General features: G+C 40.9%; 1 protein-coding gene across 5 annotated transcripts in view; it reads right to left on the bottom strand.

Annotated features, from left to right (window-relative positions):
• The window catches only part of Galnt13 (polypeptide N-acetylgalactosaminyltransferase 13), a 666,951-nt gene extending 652,697 nt beyond the window's left edge, over positions 1-14,254 (bottom strand). For all 5 annotated transcript variants that reach the window (NM_001431575.1, NM_199106.3, NM_001431574.1 and 2 more), the window contains 1 exon segment: positions 13,912-14,254. The gene's annotated coding sequence lies outside the window, so the exon portion shown is untranslated.
• Between the last annotated feature and the right edge of the window lie 5,571 nt (positions 14,255-19,825).

The raw sequence follows: 19,825 nt of genomic DNA, 5'->3' as shown, positions 1-19,825 counted from the left end.
ATCAATTGTCTGTCTGGGGACTAATGTAACATTAGCTGAAAATAGTTAACCTCACACAAAGTGTCCAGACAAGGCAGGAGTTATTACTTGATTTCAAATATTTCCTATGTAGAAATTTTTCACAAAGTTATTGAAGCTTACAATGAAACTTCTTAATAGCTTTGAAAATAGGGAAAGGCAACACAGAACCTCAGAATAGGAGGCAGCCAGAGCACAGAGGAAATGGAACCCAGGGACTTAATATTACTTTCAGCAACACTAGAAAAATATTTCCATTCAATTCTCATTTTCCAAGAAGAAAAAAAGTCAATTAAATAATGTAATTCATTTAATAAAGTGAAGATTTCACAACATTGATGCTGAGATTTGAATATGCCTGGCCCAGACAGGGACATTATGTAGAAGTGTAGCCTTTTGGGAGGAAGTATGGCATCATCATCGTGGGCGTGGGCTTTAAGACCCTCCTTCTAGATACCCAGAAGCCAGTCTCCTGTCTGCATCTTGGAGAGAATGTAGAACTCTCAGCTCCCTCAGATCCACATCAGTCTGGACAATGCCATGCTCTCGCCTTGACAATAATGGACTGCACCTCTGAACCTGTTAGCAAGCCCAATTTATAAAAGCATAATTCAATGAATTTCTTTGCTGGCTTAGTTTACAAAATTTCTTCGTTAAATGTGTTTGAAGTTGAGAAAGTTGTAGGTTATATTAAAAAATTAGTTCTGCTACATTTCAACGTTCTGCAAATAATTTAGAAATAAATCAAAAACAGCATGAGGCATCATTAGATTCCTACCAGCAGTTTATTAATTTATGTATAATTATCATTTGCGCAAATTATTGTGATGGAAATGACAAACTATCTCTGCTCAAGACAACATATTTTCTTCCTATGATAAAGAAAAGAGAATTAGAATTCAAATATTTCTAAATGACAAGTGAATCTCAATTTGATATTTCAAATTATGCTTTGTTTTATATTAAGGAAACAAAGTCCACAATTAAACATCTACAAATATATTCAAAAGCAAGCCTACATCGCACACCAGAAATGAAGCCCGTGTCTCTGAAGAATGAAAACACCTGCTTCATCTTCTTGATTCAGAGGGGAAGGCTATACATCTTGAATTTTCACTAATTTTTCATGGGCAAATACACAAAAAGTTTTGTCTTCAAATTTCTGAAAACAACACCCACACCAGAAAACAATAGAGTCAACGCTGATCAGAACATGAAGGAATATTGGTGTCTCCACAGTTTTAACCAAGAACTCTTAACAAAAATCAGCAGTGACTTAGGAAGTTCCCAAGCAGTGTGAAGATGCTTAAAAAAATGACTCTCAAGGTAGATGCTCTTTTTGTCCCAAAGGGCACTTCAGCATCATGCATATGTGCAACCCATAGAATACTCTAGCAGTCACACCAAAGTGAATGCATGCTTGACTTCACACAACCATTTTTTTCCTCTCCTCAATAAATTTCTAAGTATTTCCCTAACACAGCTTTACTATTTCTGTTTCACTTGGCTCCAATCCTGTCCTTAACTCTGATTTATTTACTGTCACCCAGAACTCAGGTTTACAGAAGCTTCATACAATGAGTCTTTCAGGTCTGAGAACTTTATTTTAGAAATTGATTGAGTAGGTCAGATTTGTTGGGCATCAGTCACACTAAATGACAGGGGGGAGACCTGTGGAAGAGGAGCATCTGTAATAACAGCATCTCTACAGAGCAGTCACTGTGTACAAAACACAGCAGTGTGTGGCTGTGCCACACTGCCACCTCAACTCCCTTGTGACTGAAATCACTAAGGAAGGTGAAGATAAACGTCTCACAGTACTGAGAGAACTAAGGTAACAGTAGAAGAAGCGCTCAAAGAAACCTTGGTGACCAGTCTACATTTTAGGAGGACTACATAACTGTCCTTTGTCACCCGATTGTCAGAGATTTTCATCTGTCTGTGAGCTTCTAGATGCTACAGTCTTAAACTGAAGTCCTTACCTCTAATTATGTGGTACAGTTGTCTTGGCTTGACTTTCAGAACTTTCTTTTCTTAAAACCAATTACTCGTTGTGCTGAAAGGTTAAAAACGCAATGCATCCCTGATTCATCAAACCCTGTGAGATAGTAGAACCAAGGTCTGTTACCCTCCCCCAAGTCACTATCTCAAAATCCGACATGAGAGAGGCCAACACGGTATAATCATCCCTATATACAGGAGCCAGGTTTTCAATGTCTCATGGTTCATTCGTTTTTAACCCTGCTCCATCACAAAATGCTTGAATGCAAAACAAGGATTATAATAAAGTTAAATTTTGTTCTTGTGGGTTGGGGATTTAGCTCAGTGGTAGAGCGCTTGCCTAGGAAGCACAAGGCCCTGGGTTTGGTCCCCAGCTCCGAAAAAAAAAAAAAAGAACCAAAAAAAAATGTTGTTCTTGTATGTCGATAATATTATTAACGCAACATTCGCTCAAAAGCATAGGAAAAAAACAAAAATCAAACACAAACAAACGAACAAACAAACCCAATTTATTCATTCTAATCATTCTCTCCCTTTCCCTTTGGCCCCACTCTACAGAGGGACCCAAATGTTTGTGTCTGCTGCAGTGCTGGCTTGTGCACTGGCGTGTTTATAGTTTTCAAATGCTAAAGCATGACCTAAAGAGATGGCTCAGCAGTTTGCACCGACTGGTCTCCCAGAGGTCCTGAGTTCAGTTCCCAGCAACCACATGATGACTCACAACCATCTGTAATGAGATCAAAGCCCTCTTCTGGTGTGTCTGAAGAGAACAACAGTGTATTCATAGTACTGGATATAAATAACATCTTTAAAAATAACTGTTTTGCTCAGCAACAAAATCAAAGCATTAGCCCAAATAGTAAGGACAGTGAAAATTCTAAGAGCAGCTGCCAAATTAACATGGTCACAGCTTTACATGTGTGTAATGCTGACAGGGCCATCTCTGTCCAGCCATTCTACTGTGAATATGTGAGGATATCAGATAATCAGAGCAGCGGGAATAATGTAATAATTCAGGTGACTGGAAAATTTCTGCTGGACTATCTGTAAAATGTTCAAAATGTTGTTTGACATTACTGTTTAGCACTTTTAAAAATGTTCGGAAAACAGAAGTGAAATGGATCTATTAAATAATGGTTTGGACATGCTTTGCTTTATTTTTGATTGAAGGTAATTATTTTTAATTATTTAAAACTAAAACCTTAAATAATAAAAATTTCTATCCAAAAAACCCTATTTGATAAATAATTACTACCAATTAAGAAACTAAAGATTCATAGATCTAATGTAAAAGGCTACCTAAGTTAAGTTTTTTTAAAAACGTTCCAAACCACTGTTAAGACAGTAACATTCACCTTCCTGCTATTAAACAGAAATTACAATAATTGTAAATTTGTCTTGGGATTCAACATATCTAGAAAAGTTGTAATTAATTTTGTTCTCAGTGAAAAGGGTAGATGTAGCTTCATAAAAGTATACACATTAGAGTCATAGATGATAGTGGGTATTCTAACCTATTAAAGATGAGGACACTAGCATCTAAAGAACTCAGGACCTCACTAGAATGTTCACTAGTCATCTTTATCAGGATTTGAACCAAAACTGCCTTTTAAGTACATTGATAGAGTAGAAAACCTAGTGACTATTAATATATCCAGTGACAACAGTCACATTTCTTCAAATAGTGCATTCCCTACCCAGTGTTGCCAGTTTCTCTCTCTTTGTGGTGAAATCACTTTAAGTATTTATTAGCCCTACAACAAAAAATTCAAATTTAGATTACCTTCATGAAACTAAATGAATTAAAAGAGAATCACCAGAGTTTAAAGAAATCTGGAAAGTGCATACTGAATTATTAAAAAAAAAATTGCTCCACCCCCAAAAAGTTAAGCAGTTCCAAAATACCTTAAATATTTTCTGAATTATCTCAGCTTGCTCCTCACTTTATCATCTTTCTCTCCAGTAGTAATGATTGGATTTTTGATGGATTACATCGTAGTTATTATCTCTTTTAGTAAGTACAGACAGTATCAGTCTATAGTTGCACCATCAGTATTTTGTACAGTTGTAATCTGTTTCATTCCATTCACCTTTCTCTAATCTCTGTAAGTATGCTTTAATATGACGGCTCCACTCCATTCCAAGGTCATGGTGACCTTTCCCTTTGTGCAGCCGAATTTCAAGCAAAAGTTGAAAATCGAGAAACTGCACTTACACTTATTTTATATTGTTCACTTGAGAGCCAATCATCATTCTAAGGTTATTTTTCACTGTATATTCTTTATCATTTGTGGATTTCAAACATCTTTTCTTGTAACTTATCTTCTAAGAATTCCTTAAATGTTAAATGTTCTGTAATATCTCCTTTTTCCAAGACCGTAGTACCAACTAAGGCCCTTCCTCTTATAACAGAACTGAGTGATTTGAGGATGATGTCACATCATGTTTCTGCCCATTATACTTTGCTTGGCTTTCACCCGAAGTAACTTTTTAAGAATGGTGATATCTGAAAACACTATCCTATGTTTTACTCTAACTGTAATTTATAACGACTCAATGAAAATGTCCATTTTTCTACCCTTGGCTTTTATTAATATTTTGATAGGCTCCAAGTATCTTGGTTCATAAATTTGAGAAGCTAAATTCAATCACACGTGATGTCTACATGTGATTTCATACCTAAATTGTAATTAAGATATAATCTGTGAGGATTTACTACATTTTACTTTTTCCCATCTTTTGCTGATTTTGTTATTGAGAGAATTTCTGTATTTGTAATTATAAGTTGTTCTTGCAACTCTGTAAGAACAACAATGCCAACCAACCAGAGCTCCTAGGGACTAAACCACTACCCAAAGACTATACATGGACTGACCCATGGCTCCAGATGAATATGTAGCAGAGGATGGCCTTGTTGGGCACCAATTGAGGAGAAGTCCTTGATCCTACTAAGGCTGGACCTCCCAGTGTAGGGGAATGTCAGGGCAGGGAGGCTGGAAAGGGTGGGCGGTTAGGGATGGGGAGCATACTCACAGAAGAAGGGGGAGGGGGACAGGATAGGGGGCTTATGGACAGGAAATCGGGAAGGGAAATAACATTTGAAATGTAAATAAAAAATTCCAATAAAAAAGTTGTTCTAAGAAAATTTTAACTATGATTATATTTAAGGTGTCATTTCTGTATCATTCCCTTGTTTTGGTATGAATGAAAGTTCTCTTGTATTGCTTCAAAAATCTAAATTATAATTCCTTAGCTTCTGTATTATACAAGGTCACTTTGCCGTCCATGAGGCTTTATTAGTTTATGTTTAGAGATGGATGATCTGGTGGGACAAAGAGGAAAAACTGGTTAAAGCTGCATTTGTACATTTAACATAGTCCCAGTGTCTGGTTTCAAATCAGTTTTCTTTTAACTTGGCCTTTCCTTTCAAATTTTTCATATTATAGATGTCTCTTAATACGTTTTAAATTACTTCTAAAATGATTGTTAAGCATTGGTAAGTATCAGGTTCAAGCCACTCAGACTCCCAACACTGCATGGGACATTGTGTCTCACTCATAACCATGAAGCTTTTGCAGTTGATATACATTAACAAGGGAAAAGCCCGTTTTCTCCAAGGGAATGTCACTGTATATCTACCACACTGTCCAGAACCCATGGCCAGGAACAGGGAGCCTAAATAAGATGAACTCCATGAAGTTTTGCTTGTTTTGTCGCTTTTTTTATGGACTTGGTGTTGTCGCTGCTGCTGCTGCTGCTGTTGTTTTCTTGGACTTTTTGTTTTGTTCGTCCTTGTTTGTCTAGATTTCCGTTTCCATTAAGATTTTTTTGTTGCTTTTGTTTTGTTTTGTTTCGTTTTGTTTTTTGAAGGAAAGGAAGACAAAGCATAAAGTTGGATGGGAAGAAGGTGGAGAGGATCTTAGAGCAGTGGGAAGAGGGGAAAACATGATTAAAATACATTGTATAAAAATTAATTTAAAATTAGATTATAAGTAAAAGAATGAGAAAAAGCTAACGAGAGTGTGCATACCTGTCTTTCTGTCACTTGAGAAGCTGAAGGAAGAGGATCATTGTAAGTAGTGTGAGGCCAGCCTGGATAAGGTATAAGACAACATGGGTTACAGAATGAGACTCTGTCTCAAATAAAAATAAAGAAAAATAAAATAAAGTTCAAAGGATACAAACTGCTGGCCACTCGGTACTTGAGCAAGTTTGACTAACAGAAGAATTCCCTTTAAGGGTAATTTGGAACCTGATCATGGGAGGTTACAGGGTCAGAATCCTAGGGCCTTACTTCTCTATGTTCCCAAGACCCATCCCTCATTGCTCACTGTTACTCTGTGAATCATGAGATTTCATTAGGGATGGATGTTCTGGTGAGACAGAGAGGAAAAACTGGTCATGGTTGCATTTGTTCGGCTAACCCAGTCCCAGTATCTAATTTATAACCCATTTTTCCTAGTCTACTGAACCTTGGGAGATCTTTGGCATACTACCTCACTCCAACCTCAGACCACTCCCCCCACAGCTCCCAGACCCTTCTTTCTTGCTTATTCATCCACCTTAAAACAGTTGCATCTGCCAGCTCATTAAATAACAATTAGTTGAATGAGCGCTGACATTTTCATCTTAAAGTGAGTTGTCAGCTATCAAAAACTACAATCAGGTAACCTAGAAAACAAAACAACAAGAATGACAGCAAATCACTATCCTCCAAGATACCAAAACGAAGAACCCCCCAGGAATAACCAAGGCGCAACGCCAATGATGTTGTTCAGAATAAACGCCCACCTGCAATGATGTTCTTGGCTCTGAAATGTTTTGTTCCCAGTCCTTTCAGCAGAGAAGGGGACAATAGTAACCTTCTCAAAAAAAAAAAGAAAAATGAATGAATGAAAGAACATCAAAGTTCCAAACGACTTAATGAGATAGTTCCAAGTCCCTTATATTTGTTGTGGTTGTTTTTCTTTACAGAAGGAATGGAAGTGTGGCATACATGTTGTTCTACTTCAATTACAATCTTATATGGATAATAAGAATGTGTGCATTGTACGAGCAAAATGGGCCCATTGTGGCCGGCAACAGCAAATGAAGTGTCTCATAACTGGCAATTCAGCGTGTTAATTCAGCTGCACCATCCAATTACCTACAATTCATCTCAACTTAGGCACCACAAGAAGAGAGAAGAGTCTTTTTTTTTAAATGTATGGCAGAAAAAAGTCTGTTCTAGGACTTCAAGTAGGGAAATAGTATCTGCTCTCTGAGGTAGATGAGACGACAGAACATAAATAAAAGTATGCATCACAATCTATCAATATCCTAAGAAAAATTCGACAAGAAGTCAATGATCTGCACTTGGTAATGAAACATACATTGTTTGTTTTAAAAGGAAAGTCTGACCAAGAAATGAGAGAGCCAGCCTTGTGTCGGTTGGAATTGGCATATCCTCAAATAACAGCATTCCTCTAGAGCCTGAGCCAGCCAAATGCCAAGTGACCGCAGGGCCCGGGCACAGAGTTCTAAAAGTAGAAAAAGGTAATGAGATGTGAATTTAGCATCCCGGACCTCCTGTTAAATGACCCAGATGCAAGCGCTCTCAAGTCTGTTCCGTACCTACACAGACCAGATGATTAAACGAACAGAAGCCGCTTTTTATTTACTTGATTGGTAACACGCTGAAGATTGCCAGTTTATAATTCAGCCAGCTACATGAGGAGTTACAATGCAGTGAAGAAAGATAATCTAAACGTAGGGAGAGCCGTGAAGTAGGAAGGAATGGAAAGCGGAAGCTCCGGGGAGAGAAGAAAAATAACACTGAGAAATATAAGCACGGTGTTTGCTTTAAAAGGAAACCAGAAGCAAGCTTGTGTTCTTTTAAGTAAACCTGATCTGTGGTGAGTGGCTACCTTCTCATTTTCAAATGAACTGCCAAAAAGTAAAAGAAATAAAAGCCAGAAGATCCGTTAAAAGTAAGGGGAATTGTTTTCTTTTCTTTTTTTTAAAATGTATTTATTTATTATATATGAGTACACTGTAGCTGTCTTCAGACACACCAGAAAAGGGCATCAGATCTCATTATAGATGGCTGTGAGCCACCATGTGGTTGCTGGGAACTGAACTCAGGACCTCTGGAAGAGCAGTCAGTGATCTTAATCACTGAGCCATCTCTCCAGCCTGGGAACTGTTTTCTTATATAGTATAGGTAATTATTCATTAGTGTTGATATTCAATCAGAATAGAATACTGAATAACAACACTTTAGGAAATTCGCCATGGCTTTCACAATCTCTTAAATAAATATAAACAAATTCTGATATAATTTAAAGAATGTGTTCAAAAGTACTTTGGGAAAACAAGCTACATTTTAGTTACTTCCTTTAGATATAAACTTCTTTATGGGCACTCTTTACCCTTAACAAGTCAAAAAGAAGAAAATCTAAAGTCTGCCTCACAGTCCTTGTGTGGAAGGCAGAGGAAAAAGTTTTGGCAACATTCTCTTTGGGGGGTCGTCATCTTGGTGACTTTGACTTGTAGTTAACTCCAGCAAAGGAACCTCTCATTTCCATCCTCCAATCATCTCTGCAGTCAGTGGTGCGGGAACCTGAAGCCAAACTGACTGACCGCATCCTCCCTTGGTCCACATTTTACTACGCAGGCTCACAACCAAAAGGTAAATGGAAGACGCTGGAGGTGCCATGCTTCACTGAATCACAGTTATAGCAACTGCACTGCTCCTCAATAGGTGGATGCCTGGGGAAGCAGGATATGACTGTGGGTCAGATTGAGCAAACTTTCCAAGAATGTTGTTATTCCATGGAACAAAATGTCCCGTGACCAATTTTCATCTATTAACTAAAGTTGTTAAATTAGAGGAGGAAAAAAAAAAGTAAAGTGCAATAGGAAAAAGTGTAGATGGAGCTAAATTTACTCAACTATTCTTTAAAATTCAGTTCTTTCATCGCAGTCAGTGTTAAAATGTCCACCACGGTAAAATGATGATAATATGGCGGGACATTCTTGCCATGCAAAAGAAAAGAACAGATGGAGTTGACACTATAGTTTTCTTAACAAAAATGTCAGTTTGAGACAGGAAGAAAGGGTGTCATCTTTAGCCCTAACACACATTAGCTATGAAAATTCTACTCAGTCCCTACGTAAATGGCTGTTATGAATAAGCAATATTCTAAAACCTATCAGGTATTTACTTACCATATTCTGTGTACAAACTGTGTATAGTTTTTTCGTTATTTCATCAGTTATAATTAAATTTACCACTTTTAATCCCCCCTTAGGTAAGGCAGAAAGGATATGTTTCATGTGGTTTTTGTTGCTTTCGTTTCCATTCTTCGAACTAAGGGTTCTACTCTTGATAGTCATATAAATCTTATCCTCTTTATATGAAACTAATTATATAATAAGCCATTAAGAGGGAATTAAATCAGTCATTATGCTTCAGATCTACAAGAAGCTACATAATCATCCTCTTATGTTAAAATCCCATTTTATTAATAGCAAAAAAAAAGAGATGTATTGCTTATAAAGTCAAAGTGATTAATACAAGGCTAGGTTGACATTTACAACTATGTCTGTGATATCATCTGTATGTTTTTCATTTTGTAGGATTGGGTTTAAATTCTGCTTACTGGGTCTGCTTGCCTCTTGTGTTATATTCAGAATGTGCTGATGAACAGGCTAATCACACTTTGTCTTGGATGTTCTACATGAGTGTAAATAAGATTTAGTGACAATCCATTGCAGTTTACCTGAAACACTCCCAGTCAGTTTTCAGGTGTGCTAAAATCCTGATCGCCCATACCTTGGACAGCTCCCACCCATTCATTCAATCACTGCTTTAAAAAATATAAAAGTGAAAGGTCTGATGGCCTAGGGATGGTTCAGGGGTTAAAAGCACTTACTGATCTTGCAGAAGACCCATGCTCAGTTCCCAGCATCCACATCAGGCACCTCACAATCACCTGTAACCCCAGCTCTAAGGGATCTGTTGCAAACGCATGACCAGCTATTGCTAAATTAATATAGACATTTCCCAAGATGTTTTAAATTCAATTTCACAATGGAAAACTAGACTCTTTAGAAACCTGGATCCTGAGATTTTAATCAAACACTGGACCTTAAGATAAGAACTGTAAATAGAAATCTAATTGATTAAAACCAGTTTATCAAGTCATACAACAGCATAAATGTAACTGTATTTTATGGTCTCAAACATATACTGGTGGTGTGGAAGGGCAATATATGTGACATCTGGTTAGAGGAGTGTGCTGCTCTCAGAAAGGCCATCAAAGGCATTATCTAATCAATTCAGTACATATATTTATGAATGTCCTGTATCATGGTGTTCTACAGAGCCCAGCTGAAATTCTTTGATAAGTAGCTACAGGCTCACTCAGAATCAGTGATCCTGCCAGATTCCATTAGATTGAGATGTCTACATTTTCCCACTGATAGACACACAACCCTAAGAAGATGTGACATTGAAAGTCACACACAACATTGTGTCACTCTCATGGGTGTAACTTAGAGCATTATACCTGCCATGGTACACCATTAAAGGACAGGGCTATGGGAACTATCTATAACAGTAAACATAATGACCAGCTATTAAAAATATGGTTGTCAGTGACTTTACATGCTGAGATTCTACTCTAGTAGAGTTATGCTCTCAATTGGCTTCTTTAGGTACTATCTGCCTTTGCCCAATTTAAAGAAGAAAAAACCCACTGAAAACATCTATGTTGCTTCTCACCTTCTTCCTACAATGCCCAGTGACTCATAAGCTCACAGTACCAAATAAGTCGAGTCACATAAGAATACTGAATAGGAACACTCCTCCTGCAGCCATCACTTGTAAAAGCCAACTTTGCAAGATGAAATGCGTTTCATTCTGATAACATTGCTTGACCTGACATGAATTCGCACTAGGTTTAACAGTTAAATGTGTAAATCAGTAAGAAATTAGAAGACTTCTCAACCAGTGTCAGAATTGCCATTTTCACTACCCTTGTTATTTTTAGATACAACATTAAGGCAAAGCGATGGTATTAAGTAATTTACAAGTAATATTCAAAGGCCCAACTGCTTAAACATGGTCCTGAACAAACCTAAGGTAAACTGTTTGAAGTGGTGACTAGCAAGGCATCAAAAGAAAGATTGGAATGCAGCTCCAAATTCCAGTCAGCCTGGCAGATCCTCAGATGCTTGTATCATCACACTTCTCACAGACACCTTGAAGCCATTAGGGATCTACAAACTATTTAGGGTAAGTGATTCAGCATCCTGATTAGTTTATAGCCCCCAAATATTTTTTAAGCAGATACATCTGCTATTTACCACCAAAATGAACGTTTACCTTCAAAAAACAAAATGAACATATTCACCCCAAATGAGGTCACATCGTATTTTACTTTCAGATAGGAAGGTTGAACTAGACGCCCATCAGAACCCCTAACTTCTCCACAGTAACTGCCAAGTTAAATTGTTGCAGAGAGAGATAAAAGTGCTCACTGGGACTGTGAAAAATTAGCAGAGGATTCTGCCGCCACACCCACCCTCTTCATCTTCAACTCTCATTTATAGAAGGCAAACAGGAAGGGAAGAAGAGAGGTAGAAGTAATTTGATTCTAGTAAGAAGGTTCATTAGCCTAGCTGGGCAGCTTAGAACTTGACATCATGGCGTGCACTCACATCCATTAACCAACAGGTTTTCTTAAATGCTTGCTTCCCATTCTCCCAGAGTCGACACACCTGCGAACACTGGGCCCATTCTATACTTTCTGTTTCAGAACTAATCTACACTGACAACACCCGACAAATCCCTTCTTTTCTTTTCCTGTAAGCCTGGTCTGATACGAAAATGGCCCTTTTAAGCAAGTACCTTCCATCCTGAAATAGAATGGGCAGCAAAGAAAATAATTTAAAGCATTTGTTTCATCATGCAAGAGCAGCAAGCCAAAGTCTCAGTGGAGTTGAAGGTAATCAGGGGCATAAAAAGGAGTTGAAAAATCCTAGTTTGTGGCAAACAAACAAGGGGCAGGGGGAAATGCACCTTTCTTAAAGCTTCAAAACCTGCCTTAGGCAATGGGTGTGCTCCAGATCCATCTATCTCTGAAGTCAAAGGAAGAGGGTTTCAGTATTAAGAATCTAATTCTGCAGCAGAAGAAGACTGCATATCAGGAAAGAGTAGACGAGTAATGCAGTTGCAAAAGTCAATGAGGAAAAGGAAAGACTGTGTATGACAAAGGGAGAGAGACCCTTGGAGGAGAGAAGCCCAAAGCTTACTTTTCAATATTCTCAGACCAGCAAGTTGCCTTATCACTAGAGGGCATGAACAACAACAACAACAAACAACAAACAACACACACACACACACACACACACACACACACACACACACACACACACACACGGCCATGTGTGAGGGTGTGTGTCAGAGAGAGGGAGAAGGGAGGGAGAAAGGGAGGGAAGGAGGCAGAGAGGTGGGGGGAGAAATTTTGAGCAGCAGATTTCGCCAAAAACTGGGACCCCCCAAGGAAACAAAAAAAATGCCATAGGGGTGGTCAAGTATCCTTAATCCTGCGAATAAATCTGTAGGCTACTCTGGTTACTCTGGTGAAGGAGGCTGGTGTATCGCCAGGGGACACTTCTCTCCTAAAGGCTGAGTGTGAAATGCATGAGGCAGAGATCCTTTCCCATTAGCAATGCCTTGACCTCATGCCCAGGTGAGCATCCACCTTTTGACATTTGCCTTAATCACTAAGATTCTATTTGCCCATCCACCGACTCTTCTCCCATAGCTATTAGCAAAGCTGGAAATGAAGACTCTCCACCTGGAAATTCAGCTAACCACAGTGCAAGGCCCAGGACAGGTGAGGTGTTCTCACTCACTCTCATGGCTTTTGCTGGTCATACCAGAAGCCTCTGCGGACTGGGTTCCCAAAGAGCGGCGCCCTTGGACCCCCGGTGGGAAGGCTGGAGCGACACCCTCCGTTCTGGTTCCTGAACCTTTCATTCCGCTCTAAGGCAGCCCAGATGCAGGAAAGCTGCTTTACACCCTCCTTCCCAAAGGCGCAAAATAAGGAGAACTGAGCATCAGGGAGTTCCCAGCCCAAGAGCATGTACAGATCAGCGGACTGGGAGCAGAGGAAAAGAAAGGTACAAGGGGCATAAACACAGAAAGAGGGAAGCGCTGCGCGAGCAACAAACGAAAGAAACTGAACATCAGCGACACAGTGACAGCTCAAGAAAGACTGGGGCAAACAGAATGAAAGAGAAACAGATGCAAGGATGGTGCAGATGCTCGTGGACCAAAAGCCTGAAAGAAAATCAGACCTACAAACTGAATCAGAGACAGGGATGTACACGAGGAGAATGTGATAGTGGGAGGCTGGGGCATTGACAGAAAGAGCGAGCTGTCGAGGAAAATATCCAAGAACCAGAGCGTACCCGGTGTCAAGAGTAGTAGCACTGGCAGCATAGCACCCAGGGGTGTCCGCAGCTGATAGAGAAAGTTGCCTAGGAAGGGACGCTAAGGCACTTAAGGCACCAGAGAGCGCCCCCAGGGCGTGGATGGGGACCAGCGCACCCCAGCTCAGAGGGTAGCGGGAAAAGCCTAAAGGAGGGCGGGCGGCTGCAGAAAGTTCTGCGCCTCTCCATCCTCCCGCCGCACCTGCAGCCGCGGGCGGCCGTACTCCCAGGTCCCGGGAGACACACTCTCCAGATCCCCCCGCGTCCCTGCCCCTACCCCTGCTGGGCTTCTGCGCCCTGCCACTCACGGGCGGGACTTTGCGGCGCCCAGCCGGACTCTCCTGCAGTCCGACAGGGGTCCGTCCCAAACCGCCACCAAGAAGAGGAGAGCGAGAGAAAGATTGAGACCTGCTATGGTGGCTGTTGATCCCTCGGAGAGAGCTCCGCGGTCCCCGCTTGGGATGCTGCCTAGATCCAGACGGGTCAGTGGCCGGATGCTCTGAGATCCGCGCTCACCTGGAGCCGCCGCCGCGCGCAGCCAGGGCTCCCGCCCGCGCCTCTCTTCACACTTCTCGGCGAGCAGAGCGAGGCGGCCCCGGCCTCGGCCAGCCCCGGAGACGCTCCCTCATAGCGCGGCAGGCGGCCGCGAGGCTCCGAGAGCGCTGACAGGAGGCGCCCAGGCCGAGGAGGCGCAGGAGACACGGAGCGGGGCTCCTAGCACATTGTCACCTCGGCAGAGCCGCCACCGCCTGGTCACTTGGCCCCCGCCCCCTCCGCCGGGCCCTCCCCCTCCCGCAGCCCCAGCCCGGAGGCCTGTCACTGGGCTAGGATCATTTACGTAACCAGCACCCCGGTCCTCCTCCCGCCCGGCTCCCGCTCCTCCCCGGGCTGGGGCGCTGCGCACCCGAGCGCGCTCCAGCTGCTCCCGGAGCCGCGGCTCCTGCGAGGCGCACAAGTACCGCGATACTTGGCAGGCACGGCCCCCAAAAGCAACTGTGGGGTCGCCTCCTAGACCGGAGAGTGTGTGGACATCGCCTCAAGCCCTGATCTCCCACCCCCACTCCCCCCCAGCACAAAGCCGAGTTGTGGTACCCAGTGCTCGCCCCTGCGCCAGCCAGCATCTGAGTGGAGAACCAAGGACCTGGGGACTGCCCTCGGGGAAAGTTCCAGAAACCGCACCCTGGTGGTCAGCTCTTTGGTAGAGAGATGCAGCCAGTAACTTGGGGCTTAGGCTCTGAAGCAGAAGAGATGGTCAGACTTTGGTCTCTTCTCCTTTAAGGTTCCCTCACAGGATCCTGGGACTCAACCCCCCCTCAACCCCACCCCGGAGACCTGTAATTGAACCCTATCTCAGAGTGAGAGCTCTGGTGTAATCTTGGGAGCTGGGGTAAGGAAAAAAGTGGGGCTTTGAATTTCTCTTTCAGGAAGGTGTTGTTGACCGCCCACTCGCATGCACCTGCATTTTCATCTACACCTCTAAGTATCAGAAGGTGTACATAGCTAAATTAATGTGTAGTAAAATGTAACAGAAGATCTGCCATTCTAAACCGTGTTAAACTGTATGTAACATTTTACAACAGTGTCTGGCACAAGGCACAGCTCCTTGTATTCAAGTAGAAGAATCTGGAAGATTCCCTAGGAACATACACCTCACTGCTGTGTGGGAGTAATTCAGGAAACCTGGGGTTTCAGAGTTCATGGATCTGCTCAGTTGTTTACTGACTCCTTTGGTCCTTGTTATTGTTCATTGTTTACAAATCTTATTTTAAAAAGACTTTACATATACAAGATCTTCTCACAGTATTCTTACATGGTATGACTTATTTGGCACATAGGGGAGAATATGACAGCCACTTCAAAAATATTAAGAACTATATTGTGCAAACATATGAAACTATTAATTATAATGTAATGTGTCAATGGTGTTCTTGATTATACTCAGGAGTAGCTATTTCTAGAGATGTAGCTTTGCATCTTTTCATGAATTAATTATTAATCTAAATTAGTATAACCACATTGAATGTTTCTTCCACATTGTCATATCATGCTACTATATATATATATATATATAGACCATCAGTGTGCAATTCCATCTGCTGGTAATAGGACAGCTCAAACCCAGCTCTCCCAAATCAAGGCAATATAGCAACACCTGTATCAACATAAAAATTAGCAATAATTATGAAACACTTAACCAGAACACTTTAAGATGTATGATAGGATACAAGGTCGCCCTGGCAACACCAGGGAGTTTCAAGAATTTGTCTTTATTATTCTCACTTATGACTTCCAATGCTGACATCAGGCCGTTTACCTCCGTGACACACTGAGAAATGCCATGGACCAACAAATAAAAGATTACTGTTCAAATGCAGGCACAATAACTTACCCCTCATGTGTGTCCTTGAGAGACATATAGCCCCTGCCTTTACATTTGTCAATGCTATAAAGAGAAGCAATACCATTTCACAACCTCTGTAATAATACTTAACTCGGGCAAGATTCATAAATCTAGTTGGCAAAAGTTATGTATGTAACTGGTATTTATGGAGTCCCAATGTGCCTTCTAGAAATTATTAGTTTTTTCTGCGTAACACATCATCTGAAGTCTTAATGGCCTTAAAACAGTAAACATCTGCAATATCCCCAAGTTCTCTGGTTGTCAAGGAGGGTTTCTTCCTGGGATGCCTCTGTTTGAAGGGTCTATGTCTTGGTGGAAGAAACCGCAAAGTAATATTAAAAAGGATGATGAGTAGCCTTTGAGGCTAGTTTTGTCACCCACCGTGGATTCTTAATTTCCAGGGGATAAAAAATACTTGTAGTAGATGAATCTGGTCATTACGTTTCACCAAGTGATCAAAGTTAGAATCACCAAGTGATAGCCGAAGGTCATGACTTGAGAGGAATTGGCCTTATTAGCATCAGATATTTAAATTCATGAATAAACAAAGACAAATCCAATGTTTTGAAAATTGCGACTGTGATGAATCCCACTTTAAAGTTAGAGTCCATATTAAAGGAAAATAAAATAGAACACTGCTAAGTCTGTTGCGAAAAGCATATCTGAGTAATAGTCTGGGGAAAATACATATCTGGGACAAGTAGCAAACAGTGAAAAAAATATCAGCCTATATCTTAAATTTTTTGATTTATTATAATTACAATTAATCGTTATTAATTTTTAATATGGGATAGTTTTCTAGGTTATTGCTGAGAAAGCACGTGCTGTTAAATGAGGTATAAGGGGCTAGAGACGTGGCTCAGTGATTGAAAGAACGAACTACTGCTCCAGAGCATCTGAGGTCTCTTTTTTTCTAGGCCACCTACACATAGGCACACACAGAAACAGTCATACACATGATTAGAAGAAGTTTTTTAAACCATTTTAACTCTTGCTTTTGCTTTGCTGCTCCCAGTCTGTCCTCTTGCCCTTTCCACCCTCCCTCCCCATTTCCCCCTCTTCTCCTGTGCTTATGACTGGCCTCTACTTCTCTATTCCTCTTCCTCCTCCTCCTCCTCTTCCTCCTCCTCCTCTCTCTCTCTCTTTCTCTCTCTCTCTCTCTCTCTCTCTCTCTCTCTCTCTCTGCCTTTTTCTGCCTCTATTACTCTTTCAACTTCCCTCCCCATAGCCCAAATAAACTCGATTCTATACTACAATTTTTAAATGAATATATAATGAAATATTTGGAAGTAAAAAAAAACATTCATTTTATAATATTTTTGCAGATGGTCCACAAATACTATCTATACAATGAATGATGCCACAAACTGAGAACATGTCACTGTTGATAAATTTACATTCAGAACTCAAAAGATCAATCCTACATCCAATAGAGGGTTAATATTCAATATATACAAAGAACTCCTGAAGTTAAATTCCAGAGAATCGAATAACCCTTTCTAAAAATGGGCTACAGAGCTAAACAAAGAATTCTCAAATGAGGATTCTTGAATCGAGGAGACAGCTAAATGGCCCTGAGATTCCACCTCACACCAGTCAGAATGGCTAAGGTCAGAAACTCAGGTGACAGCAGATGCTGGAGAGGATGTGGAAAAAGAGAAACATTCCTTCATTGTTGGTGGGATTGCAAGCTGGTACAACCACTCTGGAAATCAGTATAGCAGCAGTTCCTCAGAAAATTAGACATAGTATTACCTAAGGACCCAGCTATACCATTCCTGGGCATATACTCAAAAGATGCTCCAACATATAACAAGGACACATGCTCCACTATGTTCCTAGCAGCCTTATTTATAATAGCCAGAAGTTGGAAAAGAGCCCAGATATCCTTCGACAGAGAAATGGATACAAAAAAAAAAATGTGGTACATCTACACAATGGTATACTCCTCAGCTATTAAAAACAATGACTTCATGAAATTCTTAGGCAAATGAATGGAACATGAAAATATCATCCTGAGTGAAGTAACCCAATCACAAAAGAACACACATGGTATGTACTCACTGATAAGTGGATATTAGCCCAAAAACTCAGAATACCCAAGATACAATTCACAAACCACATGAAGCTCAAGAAGAACGAAGACAAAAGTGCCAATGCTTCAGACCTTCTTAGGAGGGAGAACAAAAATATTCACAGGAGGAAATACAGGGACAAAGTGTGGAGTAGAGACTGAAAGGCCAGAGCCTGCCCCACTTGGGGATGCATCCCATATACAGCCACCGGACCCAGACAATATTCATGATGCCAAGAAGTGCATGCTGACAGGAGCCTGATATACCTGTCTGCTGAGAGGCTGTGCTAGAGCCTGACAAATAGGCAGATGTTCACAGCCAACCATTGAACTGAGAACAGGGTCCCCAATAGAGGAGTTAGAGAAAGGATTGAAGTACCTGAAGGGGTTTGCAACCCCATAGGAAGAACACAATATCAACCAACAAGACCTCCCAGAGCTCCCAGGGACTAAACCACCAACCAAAAAGAACATAGTGATGGACCTATGGCTCCATCCGTGTATATAGTAGAAGATGATCTTGTCAGGCATCAGTGGTAGGAGAGGCCCTTGGTCCTGTCAAGGTTTGATTCACCCAGTGTGGGTGAATGTCAGGACAAGGAGGTGGGAGGGAGTGGGTGGGTAAGTGGGTGAGGGAGCACCCTCATAGAAACTGGGGGGAGGGGTGGGATAGGGAGTTTCTGGATGGGAAACCAGGAAATTGGATAACATTTAAAATGGAAATAAAAAATGCAATTAATTTTTTTTAAAAATACAAAAAAGAAAGATAGGAAATAAAAAAGAAGCTCATAGCAATTTGTAAAGCTCCTTTTAAGGTCAGTTAAATAAAAATAGATGGCAAAACAGTTGCTTATCTCACAAACAGATTGAACATCAAAGTTTAAATAATGTTTGAAAATTGTAAAAGACTCATAGTATGTTTTCTAAAATTTAAATATAAAAATATTTTAAATGAAAGAGGAGTTATTACAGAAATCTGTTTAAATAATGGGAATGCTCAGTGTTATAAAATTAGCTATAAAGCATGATGATTGTGGTGCTTTGAATAGGTGTGGCTCCAATAGATTCCTGTGCTTGAATGCTTGGGCCATTGGGAGTGGCACTATTGGGAGGTGTGGCCTTGTTGGAGTAGCTATGACCTTGTTGTATGGCTATGTCTGTATGTGCATATGTGCAGGTGGCACAGAAGGAGGCCAGAGACCTCTGATGCTCTGGAGCTGCAGTTGTAGGTGGCTCTGAGTGCTGGGAACTAAACTCCAGTACTCTGGAAGAGCAGTACATGCTTTCACTCACCGAGCCGTCTCTCCAGCCCCTTATTACTCATCTCTTAAGAGCAAATGCTTTCAAAATGTGTCACTGTGGTGGCTCACGCTCTACTCATTGTGGCACTCATTCTCCTTCTGCTGACTTTGGATCAAGATGTAGAACTGGCTCTCAACTCCTTCTCCAGCCACACGTCATCCTACATATTGCCATGCTGCCCATCCTGATGAGAATGAACTAAACCTCTGAAATTGTAAGCCAGCCCCAATTAAATGGTTTCCGTTTTAAGAGTTGCTGTGGTCATGGTGTCTTTTCACAGCAATGAAGACCTAAGACAGTGACTAAGTCGGGAAATAGACCAAAGCCATACTGTGGGTTTAACATCTACAGTTCCACATTCTGGGGATATTCAAGGCTTATTAAAATGAGAAATGAAGGGTAAGTTAAGTGTGTTGTTGAAGTTAAGTTGCAAGATATTGGAAAATAGTTAGGAATAAAGGAGAGATGGGGGAAAGGCTGTAAGACTTTAACAATGAAAGATTATATGACTACGTGATGAGAAATGTCATTATCAAGAGAAACAA

The sequence above is a fragment of the Rattus norvegicus genome, chromosome 3, assembly GCF_021556685.1.
Source record: "Rattus norvegicus strain SHRSP/BbbUtx chromosome 3, alternate assembly SHRSP_T2T, whole genome shotgun sequence".
NCBI lineage: Eukaryota > Metazoa > Chordata > Mammalia > Rodentia > Muridae > Rattus > Rattus norvegicus.
Note: the sequence above shows the minus strand (reverse complement) of the source record. Positions and strands in the feature narration are given on the sequence as shown.